At 40.9% G+C, this 15,200-nt stretch overlaps 1 protein-coding gene across 1 annotated transcript in view; it reads left to right on the top strand.

Moving 5' to 3' along the window:
• dclre1a (DNA cross-link repair 1A (PSO2 homolog, S. cerevisiae)) overlaps window positions 1-15,200 on the top strand; it is a 72,645-nt gene that overhangs the window by 20,024 nt on the left and 37,421 nt on the right. The window lies entirely within an intron of this gene.

Raw genomic sequence — 15,200 nt, forward strand, 5'->3', positions numbered from 1 at the left:
TTTAATGCTCTCTAGAATAGCCTTTCTGGGAATTTTAATCAGTAGCATTTTCTTCTGAACTAAGCATTTTATATATCTTATTATTTTAGAAACCATGATGCTGAGCAGTTTTTTTTCAAGTTAGTGAGGGTCAAGCTTTTCACAAAATCTTTGGAATACTTTGGTTGATTCTGTTTCATTGTTTTCATGTATTCTTGTCCATTGAAAATCTGAGTAAATCCTTCAAAAAAATCACCGAAAGGTTCAGTGTAGTGAACGGTGTACACACAGCTCCTTCACAGTGGAAGTGAGCCATTCATCATATCTTGGGGCGTTTCAGTAGCTGTCCAAGATGCATACCTAAAACTGACCTTGATTCCAATCTTCCTATGCCATGGACCTAAAACCCACGTCATGCCCCTTTTATAAATTTGGTTTGTGAATGAAATATAATGCACTGATCATGCTATAGTCAGTTTAAGTGCTCAGCAGATATGCTACTACCACTTGAAGGCATATGTAAAGACTGCCATACATAGATACGGTCAGCTTTTAAAAAAAAATCATATTTGGAATTGGGCTAAAGAACATTTGAAGTAGAAGATCCCCAAGAAAAATGTACACTCATTTCAGGTGCAATAAAGGTTGAAAGGAAAAACAAGTCTTCTTTGTTTCAAACAAAATCGGGATAGACGTTGGTTAATTACCTAAAATCTACAGTTCTAAATTGTTAACACTACACTGCTATTCCAAAGTTGTAAGTATTTGCATGTAGTGTGCCATTTACTTTTAAATTGAATAAATTAAATTTTGCTGGAAGGTTTGAAGTTCAGTCCCATATAATTCATTCTGTAATTTTGATCTACTCTTAATTTTTTTTTGTAGAGATGCATTAGGAAGCATACTTTGATACAAGACCTATAAAGGAATTCAGAAAGTCCTCTGCCTTAATCAGCGATTTACATCTTGTTTTTATTTTACAAATCTGTCAAAGGATCTTATTAAACAAATATATTGAGAATTACTAGATATGGAAAAACTATGGTATGGCTTAAGTTTCATTCCTAAAGGACTGAATGATCTTCATGTTTTCTATCCTTACAGGGTGAGAGCATTCAAAATTTTAGCAAGCAGTGCAGTTAATGTCTGCTGCTGTAGTTTTTGCAATATATCTCATTTACTGCCTTTATTTTATGATCTTCAGATGTTTTCCTTTCACTCCAGTATTTGCTCCTGCATCTTTAGCTTTTCCAAGCCTAATATAGAACTAAGACATAAACCTTATCTAGTCCAATAAGAGATAAATTGCATCAATTCTGTTGACCAGCCCGAATATATTAGTAACATTGACTCAGATGGCAAAAAGTCTGTGAGTTTACAATCCACCCAAACACAGAATTTTAGCTGGCACTTAATTGCACGAATGATGAATTACTCCACTACTGAAGGTGTATTTCAATTATGAAATTGAAGTCCCACTTTCTCCCTCGATTTGGCATAAAATTCCTTTGGCTAATTTTTAAAAAGAGCAGAGGAGTTCGCTTTGGTGTCCTGGCCAAAATGTATCCTTCAATCAATATTACTAAACCATCAGGTCGTTGTCTCATTATTGTTGAGCTTCCACATTAGAAAATACCTTTTTAAAAAGATCATTATGTGATGTGGACATCATTGGCTGGGCTAGCATTTATTGCATATCCCTAGTTGCCTTTGACAAGATAGGTGGTGATGCTCTGCCTTCTTCAATTGCTGCATTCCATTTAGTGTGGATACATCCAGGAATTTGGCCCAACAACGCTGAAGAGACAGTGATGTAAAGGATGTTGAGAAGGTTGAAAGGGAAATTGCTGGTGGTGATATTCCCAAGTATATACTGCCCTTGTACTTCTAGATTGCAGTGGCCATAGGCTTGGAAGGGGCTGTGTAAGGAACATTGGTGATTATTTGCAATGCATTTTGTAAATGGTTCACATTGCTGCTACTGAGCATTGGTACAGGATGGAATTTGTGGATGTGTTCCCAATCAAGTGGGCTACTTTGATTGGAGCTGAATTCATTCAGGCAAATCAGGCATATTGCAGCACACTCTTGATTTGTGCCTTATAGATGGTGAATTGGCTTTCGGGAGTCAGGAGGTGAGTTACGCACTGTAGGATGCCGAGCCTCTGAGTTTGTAGCCAGAAGAACAGGTCTGAAGCATGGTCAAAATCTTAACTGCTTTCTCTTCATGGATGCTACCAGACTTGCTGAGTTTCTTCAGCAATTCTGCTTTGGTTTCAGATTTCCAGCATCAACAGTAATTAATTGTATGCAGGTTCGGTTCAGTTTCTGATCAGTGGTATTGTTGAGAGGAGGAATTCAATAATGCCATTTAATGTCAAGGGACTATGATAAAATTCTCTTGTTGGAGTTTTTTTTATTCATTAATTGCTCAGAGGGCAGTTAAGTGTCAGTCACATTTCTGTGGGTTTAGAGTCACATATAGGGCAGACTAGATAAGGACAGCAATTTCCTTTCTAAAGGATATTAGTAAACCTGATGGGTTTTCTGACAATCGACAATGATTTCATAGCCATCATTAGACTCCTAATTCCAGAAATAATATTTATTAAATTTAAATCCCACAATCTGCCATGGCAGGATTCAAATCTGGATCCCCAAAACATTACCAGGATCTCTGGATTGATAGTCTAGCAATAAAACCAGTAGGCAATCACCTCCCCAGTGGTCATCGCCTGCCACTTGTGTGGGGTGAATGTTACTTTACACTTGTCAGCCAAAACGTGGATATTGTCTAAGTCTCACTGCATTGGCTAGGACTGCTTCATTATGTGAGGAGTTCCAAGTACTGTTGAACATTGTTTACCTAATTAGCGAACATCCCTATTTCTGACCTTATGTTGGAGGGAAGGTCATGAATGAATCAACTGAAGGTGATTGGCCTTAGGGCACTACTCTGAGAAACTCCTGCAGAAATGACTCACCTCGAGCAACCACAAACTATCCTCACTTATGTTGGGTGTAACTCCAATCTGAAAGTAGTTTTCCCCCAATTCCCATTGTCTGTTGGCTTACTAAGACTTCTTGATGGTGCATTCACTCATATGTGGTGTTGATTTTAATGGCAGTCACCGTCAACTGAGCTTAAATTTAGCTCATTTGGCTGTATTCTGTCCAAGGAGCTGACTGGCCCTGCTGGAACCCAAACTGAGGGTCAGTGAGCACATTATTGTTAAGAAAGTGCTGCTTCCTTACTGATTTACTGATGATAGAACATAAACTGATGGCATGCTAATTGTCTCATTTGAATTTGTTCTGCTTTTTGCGTGTAGGACATACCTGGGCAGTTTTCCACATTGTCAGGTAGGTGGCAGTGTCGTAGCTGTACTGGAACAGCACTGTGCATTGGTCACTCTTAACCACACTGATGTGGTGAGATGCATTTGCAGTAGTAAAATTGATGAGGATCTATGTTTATCACACGTTTTGGTTCTCTTCCACCTGTTGCAGACTCTGTCTAGCAGCTGTGTTCTTCAGGACTTCAGCTCAATTGGTGGTGGTGCTGATGAGCCACTGTTGATGATGGACATTCAAATACCCTACCCAGAATATGTTCTGCCCCTTTGCCACCCTCCATGCTTCCTCAAAGTGGTTTTCAACTTAAAATATTGATTCGTCAGCTGAGGTGGTGGGGATGTTGGTTGCTCGTGGTAAACAGCAGGAAATCTCCTTGCCCATGTTTGATTCCCTTTGCTAAGGGCACAAAAGTTCTGGAGCATATATATATTGTAGTATTGCTGGAACGTTGTAAGGATCTATAGCCCTTGCAGTATCCTCATTTTTTTGACATCACATGGAGTGAATTGAATTAGGTGAGGATTGACACCTGTGATTGTGGGGACCTCTCTACGAGGCCCAAATGGATCATCCACTCGGCACTTCTGGCTGAAGATTGTTGCAACTGCTTCAGTCTTACCTTTTGCATTGGGCTCCACCATCATTGAGGATGGAGGGAGTTGTTGTGGATCTGTAAATTGTAAATTGTCCCTCACCATTTGCAACTGGATGTCGCAGGACTGCAGAGATTAGATCTGATCTGTTGATTGTGGAATCACTTAATCTTGTCTATCCATTATTGCTTGTGATCTTTTAGTTGTTTTGTAGCTTCACCAGATTTGCACTTCATTTTTAGGTATGCCTGGTGCTGCTCCTAGCAGGCCCTTCTGCTTCCTTCATTGTTGGCCAAGTCTAATTCCCTGGCTTGATGGTAATGATAGAGTGGGGGATATGCGGAACCATGAAGTTACACAGTGTCCATGAATACAATTCTGCTGCAGCTGCTAGTAGCTCACAGCTCCTCATGGCTGCCCAATCTTGAGTTGCCAGATCTATTCAAAGTCTATCGCATTTAGCATCATGATAATGCAATGTAGTACAATGGAGAAATCTTCATTGTGAAGACAGGGCTTTGTTTTCACAAGCACTGTGCATTGGTCACTCTTAACCACACTGATGTGGTGAGATGCATTTGCAGTAGTAAAATTGATGAGGATCTATGTTTATATGTTTATCAAACATTCTGGTTCTCTTCCAACTGTTGCAGACTCTGTCTAGCAGCTGTTTCCTTCAGGACTTCAGCTCAGTTGGTGGTGGTGCTGATGAGCCGCTGTTGATGATGGACGTTCAAGTACCCTACCCAGAATATGTTCTGCCCCTTTGCCACTCTCCATGCTTCCTCAAAGTGGATTTCAACATGGAATATTGATTTGTCAGCTGAGGTGATGGGGATTTTTGTTGCCCGTGGTAAACAGCAGGAAATTTCCTTGCCCATGTTTGACCTGATGCCATGAGACATGGTGTGGTTCAGAATCAATGTTGAGGACTCCCAGAGCAATTCCCTCCTAACTGGATACCACTATTTTGTGTCTATCCTGTTGCTGGACATACCCAGGGACAGTGATGGTGTTGTCTGAGATATTGTATCTTAAGGTATGATTCTGCGTGTATGACTGTGTCAGGCTTCGACTTGTGTAACCTATGAGATGGCTCAACAACTTCACTGGGTAGGGAATTCCATAGATTCGCAATCCCCTGGGTGAAGAAGTTCCTTCTCATTTCAGTCCCAAACTCTGTTCCCCCTAATTTTGAGACGATGAACTCTTGTCCTAGTTTCAGTCACCAGTGGAAACATCCTCTCTACTTCTATCTTATCAATTCCCTTTGTAATTTTATATATTTCTGTAAGATCCCCCTTCATTCTTCTGAATTCCAATGAATCCCAGTCTATTCAGTATCTCCTCATAAACCAACCCCCTCAACTCTGGAACCAACCGAGTGAACCTCCTCTGCACCCCCTCCAGTGCCAGTACATCCTTTCTCAAGTAAGGAGACCAAAACTGTACACAGTACTCCAGGTGTGGCCTCACCAGCACCCTATAAAGCTGCAACAAAACCTGCTTTTAAATTCAATCCCTGTAGCAATGAAGGACAAAATTCCATTTGCCTTCCTAATTACCTGTTGCATCTGCAGACAACCTTGTGTGATTTGTGCAAAAGAACACCCAGGTCCGTCTGCACAGCAGCATGCTGCAATTTTTTATCATTCAAGTAATAATCCTTTTTAGTGTTATTCCTACCAAAATGGATAAGTTCACAATTATTAACATTGTACTCTGCCAGACCTTTGCCCACTCACTTAAACTATCTATACCCCTTTGCAAAGTTTCACAGTCCTCTGCACACCTTGCTGTACCACTCATCTTAATGTCATCCGCAAACTTTGACGCACTCCACGTGGTCCCCAAATCCAAATCATCTATGTAAATTGTGAATAATTGCAGTCCCAACACTGACCCCTAAGGCCCACCACTAGTCACAGATTGACAACCACAAAAGCATTCACTTATCCCCACTCTGCATCCTGTTAGTTAACAGTTCTCTATCCATGCTAATACATTGCCTGTAATTCCCAATTCAATGAGACTCTCTCTGACAGCTGCTTTTCAGAAAACTTAGACTCAGGCCTATTGCCACAGCATTTTCCAATAGACAGTGGGGGTTTCAGTCAGTCTGACGTGTTGAAGTCTGTTAATTCATACTTTGATCTGGTCTTTGAGATCTTTCCAAATTTTTTCTGGATTTTACTGATTCTCGATGGAAAGATCAAATCAGATGTGTTAATTCTGCAAAGTATTTTCTTGCTCATAGAAGCAAGATTTTCAGAACTCTCAGGATCATTTATTCTTTCATTTGTAAAATAGACAGCATACATTGTCTGAATAGCTGTAGATCCATAAATGTATCACTGGATGTCCATTCCATAAGTAAGTATTTAGCTTCTGTTGTTATGATTTGGAAATGTCGATGGTGGACTGGGGTGGATAAAGTTAAAATTCACACAAAATCAGGTTATACTCCGACAGGTTTATTTGGAAGCACTAGCTTTCAGAGTGCTGCTCCTTCATCAGATGGTTGTTGTCATCTGCCTTTTTTTTGAGAAGCTCAATTCAGTATTTTTATATTTCTTCTTCTTCTAGTTTTGTGCTCTCTCTTTTTTCCTTCTGTTTTCTTTTATTTCTTCATTGCTACTCATTTACTGCCCTTGGTTCCTTCAGGAGTATTGGCTCAAGATTTACAGGTTGGTAGTTGCAAGTTTTAGCATATAAGTGGATTGTGTTAAAGTATAATTACATTATGCAGGATTTATAAAGGCTTGGTGCCATTTAAAGAAAGAAAATTATGGAAGAAAGAGGTCTGGATGAAAATAAACCTCTTAGTGCAGAAAACTGCTTTTGCAGGAAGTGTTTGAAGCTGTACTTCTAGGATTATTTAACTACCCTTTTTCTCAAACACAAATTGGAACAAGAGGCTGTCTATCCTTTTTTTGACAAAGAGAATGAGATGAAGAACTCACTGGTACAAGTCTGTATCATTTTAGTTTTGACTTTATTGGCAATTTTCACTATTTTGTTTTTAAGTAATCACAAAACCCTACAGTGTGGAAACAGGCCATTAGAACCAACAAATCCACACTAACCCTCCGAAGTGTATCCCACCCTAACCCATTCCCTTACCGTATTACTTTACATTACCCTAACGCACCTAACCTACACATCCCTGAACATTATGGGCAATTTAGCATGGCCAGTTCACCAAACCTGCACATCTTTGGACTGTGGGAGGAAACTGGAGCACCAGAGGAAACCCACATAGGCACAGGGAGAATATGCAAACTCCACACAGACAGTTGCCTGAGTATGGAATCGAACCTGGATCCCTGGTGCTGTAAGACAGCAATGCTAACCACTGAGCCATCGTGCCGCCCCTAGTGTATTTATAAAAGCCTTTAAAACTGCATATCCAATTAAATTGGATTCCCTACAGTAAAGAAACAGGCTCTTTGGCCCAACCAGTCCACACCGACCCTCCGAAGAGTAACCCACCCAGACCCATTCCCCTCACCTGTATTCCCCTGACACTGGGCAATTTAGCATGGCCAGTTCACCTAACTTGCACATCTTTGGACTGTGGGAGGAAACCGGAGCACCCAGAGAAAACCCACACAGACAGGGGGAGAATGTGCAAACACCACACAGTTGCCCAATGCTGGAATTGAATCTGGGACCCTGGTGCTGTGAGGCAGCAGTGCTAACTGTTGAGCCACGGTGCCGTCCCCTTGAACTGAATTGTTCTTCAATCGGTTTTCAAATGTTTGTGTTGAAGTACAGACTTGAGACAGTCCAGGGAATCCCTTGTGAAATCAACCTGTAAGCCTCTCATGGTTCATTCCGGAGATTGTACCTTTAGTAGTCAGGAATAAAAAAAAACTCTTACAGACAGTTAGTTCAAGTTTAATCTTTCCCTTCATTTACTAATAGCATCACTGTTACTATATAACACTGATACCTATAAGCCAGGCTAATAATCCAGGAGAGTAGAACATCAGATCTTCAAGAGTCCTGGCAGGCTACTCCGTTGTACTATCACAAACAAGCTATCTTTATACACAAGTTTACAAACACAAAAAGTTAACAAAAGCAATGCATGTTCTGAACTAGACAGATAATTCGCGACAGAAGTTAATTAATACAGAGTTTCATTTCGAGTTCAGAATCAAACATTGTTATTAATTTCACAAAAGAACAGCTGTGAATGTTATCACTCAGTGTCCTGTTTATACGGATTCACTGATGTTAAGGTAAATGTTCTTAATTGTCTTACCCTCTCTGCCTGTCTATTTTCTAGTGTGCAGCAAATGTGTTCTATAATTCAAAATTACATTTTGATCTAAATGTTTAAGTCAAGTTTTAAGACTATAAACATTCTCATTTCCTCCTTTTGTCATTTCATCACAACTATATAGCTTATATAAGTATAATTAGTCCATTTAGTCAATCTGTGTTCTTAATAAGTCAAGTGCCTCCTCTGGTGAGTCATTATCCGGAGGAGCAGAGTCTAAAAGATACTGGATTTCAGCATGGAAGTTCGGCATGGGGGTACAGAGGTAGACAAGGGTCAATTAACCAGATTCCTCTTTGGCTTAGATGAAAAGCAATATACGGTCCATTTCCTGCTTAAGTGGATGACAATGTATATTCCTAGGATGAGACCAAGGACTATCAGTACATCCCATACGATCCATCTGCACAGCGATCATAGCCAGCAAGTAACACTCCATCCACATGAAACAGATGACAGTGGGGCAGGTTTCTTCCCTGCGTCTTGACCCATTTTGTTGATAACATCTGTGTTGACCGAAATGTCTTTTGAGACATCATTGATATAGGCGCAACATTGCCAGTGACTGAACAAGCACCTCCTTCTTTAGCAAGGAGGAAATCTATCACGAGCTGATTTTGAAGCATCATCATCGGGTCTTCTGTAATTCTTTGTTCACCAGCTTCTGAGCGTGGGCAGTTGAGTTGGCAAGTTTTTCGATGTCATACACAAGGTCACATATCTGATCAAGGGCAATCTCAACACCCCAGTCAGGAATAAGACCTCCCAGCAACCTGGACCTCCAGGTTTGTTGATAGAAGAAGTTGTACAAGTCCTGTTTTGTTTCTCCTCTACTTTTTGTTCCGTATTGATTCACATGTTGGTGGGCGTTCCATTTATCATCTATTTCAGGTACTTCATGGTGGAGGGTAAAATGTGGTAAGGTGTATACTCGGGCACAATGTCCATCCAAGTCATTGGGTAAATATGGGTAGGCTTTGTTTTCACATAGCCAATGAAAGCTAAAAGGAATTCCAAGGGTGCACTTCTATGAGTGAATGACGAGCCCACTCAGAGTGAGAGCTGAATCTTGTAAACAGTGGGTGCTACCGAACGTTCGGTTGTCCAAGTGTATTAAAAGATGGAAAGTAGGAGTACGAGCAGTGTCTTTGATAATATTTTTACATAGTTTTTATTTCACTCGCCCCATGTCATGGGGACCGGAAAGTCTTTCAAAGCACCGTTCTAACAGCAGAACAACATTAATGTTGAATCCTTTAGGTTTGTTAGTGCACTTCACACAGCGACATGCTTATTCTGCTGAATGGGTTTTTCCATCACAAGTGGGTGAGTCCTATTTATACACTGTACATCAAAATGATGGCAGATTACACATGGATCAGGGATTTAGCTTGAATAAAGAAACCATTAGTAACAGATGGAGGATTGTGAGTGCATAGTATTTTTGGTCTTTCTTCATTTTTCCAGCTTGTCTTGTTGATTATAGTAGTTACTGAATACAGGAAATGTGTAAAGGTATTTCTGTCAGTGGCAATAGGTCAGATAGGAGAGGATTCCATCGAGAAAATATAGGTGGTCAGTCTCATGGCAATAGGTGCTTTAGAGTTTAGTGATTTTGATATAATATGTTCAATACTGCAATCTGTACAGTTCATTTTGAGAGGGGAACAGATAAACATTTCAAAGTAGGTTTTTGGTGGATGGAGTGGATGAGTTTATGAGGTGGGGGCCATTATCGGAAGAGACCAGTACTGGTATTCCAAATCTGGGTATGATTTTTACAAGTAGAATTTTACAAGTAGTTTTGTTGCTGTGCAGTCAGTACAGGGATAAGCTTCAATCCATTTACAGAATACATCGATTATCACTAAGCAATACTTATAACAATGACATCTAGGTAACGCAATAAAATCTAACTGGATAGTATCAAAAGGTGCACTTGGCAAGGGAGTTTCACCTGGTGGACACTTTACTCCTTTCCCGAGATTATGCTTTTGACAAATTCAACAATTTGCAGTTGCTTGTTTTCCTTTTTCTTGCAGGTGGGGATTCCACCAAGTTTGGAGAATTCTTTCCACCATTCCCTCTTTACCTACATGATTATGTGTAAGAATATAATCAACTAGAATAGGCAGAAGTGAGTCGGGCAGACATGTCTGTCCTACCAGCGTAACCCAAAGCTTATTGTAACTGTTTACATAACAACCATGGTTCATCCATCTTTGTTTTTCCTCAACATTTGTTAATATTATGGGCCATTTAACGTGGCCAGTTCACCAAACCTGCACACCTTTGGACTGTGGGAGGAAACTGGAGCACCTGGAGGAAACCCACATAGACACAGAGAAAATATGCAAACTCCTCCAGATAGTCTCCGAGTCTGGAATTGAACCTGGATCCCTAACGCTGTAAGGCAGCAATGCTAACCACTGAGCCACCGTGCTGCCCAAAAGTAAAGGGATATTTCTAGTATATTTATAAAAGCCTTTAAAACTGCATGTCCAATTGTTCTTCAATCGGTTTTCAAATGTTTGCTTCCATAATGTTAGAGTCTTTTCTTTGTAGACACCCATTGCTGCTAACACTGATGTGTGTTTTGCCTACAGCAGGTGTACTCTTACCTGATGTGACAATGGCATGGATAATATAATATTGAAGAGTCTGAGTTCTCGGGTACACCTCCCACAGAGTTCTCGGTTACACCTGATCAGGTCCTGGGGATTTATCCACCTTTAACCGTTTCAAGACATCCAGCACTTCCTCCTCTGTAATCTGGACATTTTGCAAGATGTCACCATCTATTTCCCTACAGTCTATATCTTCCATATCCTTTTCCACAGTAAATACTGATGCAAAATATTCATTTAGTATCTCCCCCATTTTCTGTGACTCCACACAAAGGCCGCCTTGCTGATCTTTGAGGGGTTCTATTCTCTCCCTAGTTACCTTTTTGTCCTTAATATATTTGTAAAATCCCTTTGGATTCTCCTTAATTCTATTTCCCAAAGCTATCTCATGTCCCTGTTTTGCCCGCCTGATTTCCCTCTTAAATATACTCCTACTTTCTTTTTACTCTTCTAAGGATTCACTCGATCTATCCTGTCTATACCTGACATATGCTCCTTTTTCTTAACCAAACCCTCAATTTCTTTAGCCATCCAGCATTCCCTACATCTATCAGCCTTTACTTTCACCCTCACAGGAATATGCTTTCTCGTCTCATTTCTGAAGGCTTCCCATTTTCCAGCCGTCCCTTTACCTGCGAACATCTGCCTCCAATCAGCTTTTGAAAGTTCTTGTCTAATACCGTCAAAATTGGCCTTTCTCCAATTTAGGACTTCAACTTTTCCATCACTATTTTAAAACTAATAGAATTATGGTCACTGGCTCCAAAGTGCTCCCCCACTGACACCTCAGTCACCTGCCCTGCCTTATTTCCCAAGAGTAGGTCAAGTTTTGCACCTTCTCTAGTAGGTGCATCCACATACTGAATCAGAAAATTGTCTTGTACACACTTAAGAAACTCCTCTCCATCTAAACCTTTAACACTATGGCAGTCCCAGTTGATGTTTGGAAAGTTAAAATCCCCTACCATAACCATCCGATTATTCTTTCAGATAGCTGAGATCTCCTTACAAGTTTGTTTCTCAATTTCCCTCTATAATACAATCCCAATAAGGTGATCATCCCTTTCTTATTTCTCAGTTCCACCCAAATAATTTCCCTAGATGTATTTCCGGGAACATCCTCCCTTAGCACAGCTGCAATGTTATCCCTTATCAAAAATGCCACTCCCCCTCCTCTTTTGCCTCCCTTTCTATCCTTCCTGTAGCATTTTTATCCTGGAACATTCAGCTGCCAGTCCTGCCCATCCCTGAGTCATGTTTCCGTAATTGCTATGTATCCCAGTCCCATGTTCCTAACCATGTCCTGAGTTCATCTGCCTTCCCTGTTAGGCCCCTTGCATTGAAATGAATGCAGTTTAATCTGTTAGTCCTACCTTGTCCCTGCCTGCCCTGACTGTTTGACTCACTTCTGTTCTCAGCTGTACCCGTCTCAGATTGATCTTTCCTCACTATCTCCCTGGGTTCCCCCCCCCCCCCCCCCCCACCCCCCCACCTTACTAGTTTAAATCCTCCCAGCAGTTCTAGCAAATTTCCCTGCCAGTATATTAGTCCCCTTCCAATTTAGGTGCAATCCGTCCTTCTTGTACAGGTCACTTCTACCCCAAAAGAGATTCCAATGATCCAAAAATGTGAATCCTTCTCCCATACACCAGCTCCTCAGCCATGCATTCATCTGCTCTATCCTCCTATTCCTGTCCTCACTAGCTCGTAGCACTGGGAGTAACCCAGATATTGCTACCCTTGAGGACTTCCTTTTTAAAATTCTACCTAATCTCTGTAATCTCCCTTCAGAGTCTCAACCTTTTCCCTTCCAATGTCGTTGGTTTCAGTGTGGACAATGACCTTATGCTGGCCCCTCTCCCCCGGTGACAACATTCTGCACCCTCTCTGAGACATCCTTGATCCCGGCACCAGGGAAACAACACACCATTCTGCTTTTTCTTTGCTAGCCACAGAAACGTCTGTCTGGACCTCGGACTACAGAATCCCCTAACACAATTGATCTCTTGGAAGCCGATGTACCCCTCGTTGCATTAGAGCCAGTGTCAATACCAGAAACTTGGCTGTTCGTGCTACGTTCCCCTGCTAAGGGAAGCAGGAGAATCGACGTTTCGGGCATGAGCCCTTCTTCAGGGCTCATGACCGAAACAGATGCTGTCTGACCTGCTGCCCTTTTCCAGCAACATATTTTCAGTTCTGATCTCCAGCATCTGCAGTCCTCACTTTCTCCTCAAAGATTTTAACCTACTGCGAATCCATCACATTTTCCAAAACAGCATACCTGTTTGAAATGGGTATATCCACAAAAGACTCCTGCTCTAGCTGCCTACCTCTCTTACCCTTCCTGGAGTTAACCCATCTATGTGATTGTATCTGAGACTTTTCCCCGTTTCTATAACTGCCATCCATCACATACTGTAGCTATTGCAAATTCCTCATCGCTTCTATCTGTCTCTCCAACCAATCCACTCGGTCTGATAAGATTCGCATCCAACAGCATTTATGGCATATATAATCCACAGTAACCCTTAAACTCTCTTTAAACTCCCACATCTGACAAGAAGTACATATCACTGCAAAGGCCATTTTTGCTCCTTCACAATCTACAGACCCAGAAAATAACACCGTCTTATTCCTCTACAAACACTGCCCCAGGTTAAATTAATAGCTTATGGCTTATATTTTAAGTTTAATCAAGAGACTTATCTCTTAAAAACATATAATCAAGAAAGAATCCACTGTACCCACTACTGCAGCCTTTCTATTGGACAGACTTAAAACAACAATTAACTTATCTGATTCTGTGCTGTGAACTTCGCCCAACAGTTCCTCCAAGATTAGTTGTGAATTTTACTGTTTGTTAATTTTCCCAGATGCACTCCGATGTAACACAAAATTTGATGCTGTCAAGCTAAAAATCAGAAAAAAAATTATGACAGAGTCATTTTCTTAACTCTATACAACACGGATCCAAAGGTTTCTGAAATAAGCACCAAAACAACAGTTATACCTAATTTAACTTTTGGTTCGAAGTAGCAAGGAAATTCAGATTTGACTGACTTAATTCTATTTTATGCTGTACCCAAATTTGCTTGATCATTTATGCTGCTTGTGATTTGTCTAATGAAACATTATCATTGAAATAAATCCATTCCAAAATGTAATATGAATTTTTTTGCACATATGCTCATTTGAAAAAGCTCTAATTTATGCTTGAAATCAAGGTAATTCAGTTTCTGAAACTTTCAAGCCACGGTATGGCATTCATTTCCGTTTCATGTTATCCTCCAAGAGAATCTAAGGATAGTGCTTATTTATTTTTAATCAAACTGTTCAGACTTGCTTCAAACCTATAGAGCAGGTGGAACTTGAATCCAGGCCTCCTGGTCTAGAGGTAGAGGCACTACCATAGAGCCACACGAGGGCAAAGATAATGCTTGTTATTTGAGAATGGTTCCAAGGAGTTGCATGCCCATCAAATTGCTAGTTTTAACTAAGTAATTAGCTATCCTGGCGGTACTTAATAATGTTCGAGGAGAAAGTGAGGACTGCAGATGCTGGCGATCAGAACTGAAAATGTGTTGCTGGAAAAGCGCAGCAGGTCAGGCAGCATCCGAGGAGCAGGAGAATCGACGTTTCGGGCATGAGCCCTTCTTCAGGGCTCATGACCGAAACAGATGCTGTCTGACCTGCTGCCCTTTTCCAGCAACATATTTTCAGTTCTGATCTCCAGCATCTGCAGTCCTCACTTTCTCCTCAAAGATTTTAACCTACTGCGAATCCTCTTGCAAGGATGCCTTCCTTGAAGAAGCTCTCTTCCTCCCTCATTCCTGAAGAAGGTCTCATGCCCGAAACGTCGATTCTCCTGCTCCTTGGATGCTGCCTGACCTGCTGTGCTTTTCCAGCAACACATTTTCGGTGCTTAATAATGACCTTGGACAACAAATTGCAAGGTGTAAACTGTTCCAATTGAGGTCTTCAAGCTCCTGAATATTTGTGGTTCCATTGAAGCAGTGATGGGATCTTTGCCACGTGAACAGGCAGCTATCTTTGACAAGTTCCCAATATTCTCTTCTGTAACATTCTGGAATTCATCAATTGTGACATGTGTATGACAAAACAAAGAGAGTGCTATTTATTTATACAGTCTCACTGGCCTCCTCAAAATGGGGAGTTAGTGGAACACTCACCACTCAAATCCGACTGAAAACCTTGTGGGTTACATCAATAAAAGAATTTTCATTCATTTAATTACTGATTCTATGTAACACCCAGCCGTGGATTTTGCCCATGAATGACCAGCACACAGTAAATTGGCATGATGCATTTGATCAGTAGTGGGTGTTCTGTTTGAGG

Source organism: Chiloscyllium punctatum, chromosome 38, assembly GCF_047496795.1.
Source record: "Chiloscyllium punctatum isolate Juve2018m chromosome 38, sChiPun1.3, whole genome shotgun sequence".
NCBI lineage: Eukaryota > Metazoa > Chordata > Chondrichthyes > Orectolobiformes > Hemiscylliidae > Chiloscyllium > Chiloscyllium punctatum.